Source organism: Vigna radiata, unplaced genomic scaffold (genome assembly GCF_000741045.1).
Source record: "Vigna radiata var. radiata cultivar VC1973A unplaced genomic scaffold, Vradiata_ver6 scaffold_288, whole genome shotgun sequence".
Classification (NCBI taxonomy): Eukaryota; Viridiplantae; Streptophyta; class Magnoliopsida; order Fabales; family Fabaceae; genus Vigna; species Vigna radiata.
Genome location: NW_014543450.1, coordinates 324572 through 327589, shown reverse-complemented (window position 1 = coordinate 327589; position 3018 = coordinate 324572).

The following is a 3018-nucleotide window of genomic DNA, read 5'->3' as shown; positions in this document are numbered from 1 at the left end:
ACAATACATACTAGAAGCAGGAAAAACCAACAACCTTTGCTAGAAGGTCTACCATACGAGAGGAGGAAGAGACACCCGTTTTGTGAAAGATCTCTTTCTCCAGAAGTTACTCCACCTGAGACTGTTGAACCAAATCTTGAGGAGATGGCCAATCAATCTCCTCCTAGACGCATTCTAGGGGACGCAGCTCACACAGTTGGCCCCTTGAATTTTAACAGCATTGCAGTGCCAACAGACAATACAACCAGCATGGTGACGAGTCTGGCACTTATCCAGTTAGTCCAGAACAACCAACTTCATGGGTTGTGAAATGAAAATCCTTACAAGCATTTGACAGTCTTTGGAGAAATTTGCAACATAGTGAAGATAACTGGAGTGACGGACAACAGAGTCAAACTTAGTTTGTTTCCTTTCTCACTGGGAGGAAATGCAAAAGACTGGTTGAATTCTTTCCCGGAGGGGACATTCAAGACGTGGGAAGCAGTGGTCCAACAGTTTATTACTAAATTCTTCCTACCACCAAAGATCAATCAGGGGAAGTTAGAAATCTCTTCTTTTAAACAAGGAATGGGAGAAACACTGGGGCAAGCATGGGATACATTCAAAGGATTGTTGAGAGCAACCCCAGTTCATGGGTTTGATAAAGCTTCATACTTGCTAGCATTCCTTGGAGGTTTGCGCGCTCAGACCAAAATAATGATAGATGCCTCGGCTGGAGGTAGCATTAATAGAAAGACAGAGGATGAGGCTTACAACTTAATTGAAGAGATGACTCTCAATGAAGTGTCGCTGAATGAAAGAGGCACGCAAAAAGGAGGACTTTTACATCTCCCCATTGAAGACGCAACAACAGCACAAAATCACCTCCTCAGTCAGAAATTGGACAAGTTGCTAAAGGTCGTTTCTGAACTTCCTCGGGGACTCAGAAATATTTCCCAGGCACAACAATTATGTGATTTGTGTGGTGGTGACCATATTAATGGTCAATGTGCTTTTACAGAAGAGATGCAGCAAGACATAAATTATATGGGGGCCCAATTTTAGTACAAACAGGGAAATTTTCACCAAGGTAACTCTAACCAAGGTTGGAAAAATCATCCAAGTATTGGGCAAAGCCAGAATGCTTCTTCGGGTCAAGGAGGAAACATCCGGCAGCAACAACCATTACCTCTATGGCAACAAGTAAGTAATTTGACTGAGTCTGTCAGAGCCCTGAGTAATCGATTTGATGACTTCTACAAAAGATATGAGCAGCAAGTGAATAACAATCAGGCCAACTTTAAATCACTGGAGTCACAAATTGGGCANCTGGCAACAAGGATAGAAATTACAGAAAAAAATCAGTTTAGGGCCAGCACTGAGGCTAACCCTAAGAGGGAATGCAAGATTATGACAAGTCAGAGTGGTTGGGACGAAGACAGTCGAGATGGTTGGGAGGAAGATATTGAACCATTCCATGTGGTTAACAGTGAAGAAGAAGAGACGTTAATGGGTGAATTCTTTGAACCCTTGAGCAGTGAAGATAAAGGAGAGGAAAATATTAAGGAAAAAGAAGTTGATGAAGTGACGGTGTCACCTTTAGAAATTGAGCAGAGTCCTCCCCATTCAGAAAGAATCAAAAATCACAAGGAGGATGAGATGGAGCTTACTGATGAAGAAGAGGATCTTGTTGTTCACCCACAAAAGAGTAATTATCCTCATAAGGCTAAAGATCCAGGGTGTTTAACACTGTTATGTTCCCTGAATGATTGGGATGGGGAAGCTATGATAGATTCTGGATCCAGCATAAACTTGATACCCACGGAACTTTTGAAGGAAATCGGTGGACTTGTGTTGAAACCCTCTGATTTGACAATAACAATGGCAGACGGTTCTAAAAAAAGGCCAGTAGGAATGGTGGAAGATGTTGTTGTGCGAATAGACTGTCTTGAGTTTTTAGCAGATTTCATTGTCATGGATTTTAAAACAGAAGATGAGCATCCTGTGATTTTTGGGCGACCCTTCATGGCAACATCAAAGATGTTTATTGATAAGGAAGAGTGTTGTGCTTAATTATTGAATATTTTAATAGCTCTCTTGACTCAAGGATTTTGCATTCTAGAAAAACCAATTCATTCTTGTTAATCCAACCTCATTACAAGCCTTGGAAAAGTCCTTTTGATGGCATTTGCATGTAAAGATGTTGACTGCTTGAGATGAATGGCAATTTTGTTTCATGTGACTTGTGAACAATAGAGAGTTGGAGTGTCACCTTAAACACTTGAGTGATTGAGTGAAACACTTACTTGGTATGAATTGTTAAATTTCATGAGTACATTTTTGCTTAGTGGATTGATCATTCATAGTGTATAACATCTATTGTGCAATCGCTGGATTGAAAGCATGCATGCATCTTATTTTGGATTTCACTAAAGATATTGATTTGAGTAATTTTGTCATGTACCTTGGGGATTGTTGAGGCATTGGATGAAACAGTGTAAAGCCAAGTTTTGTTTGTTTGTTGTTTTGTTTTGTTTTGCTTGAGGACAAGCAAAATTCTAAGTTTGGGGTGTTGATGAAGGTTGAAAAACAGTGATTTTCATATGTCAATTTGGACCAAATTACACCCTTTACTACTCGGAACGAGCTTAGAATCAAGCAAAACTCAATAAATGAGTCTGGAGAGAGTCAAAAGCTGTTTTTAGCGATATTATGCTTGTTTTGCATTGTTTTGAAGCTAATTTGAGAAGAGTGAAGAATGGAGTTGGAGATACAGGTCGTTGACAAAAGAAAAGAACAGAAAAATGAAGTTTTGAAGAGTACCGTACCGCCCAGCGGCACACTTAAACCACCGGGCGGTCGAGGACGAGGAGTAGGCAGCATCTCAAGCTGAGAGAAACCGCCGGGCGTTGGCAATTGCGGCCGGGCGGTGGCGATTGCCGCCGGGCGGTCTCGGCAGATTATGGGAAACCGCCGGGCGACACACTTAAACCGCCCGGCGGTGGCACGCTGGACTTGGGCCTGATTTTGACGCGCTCC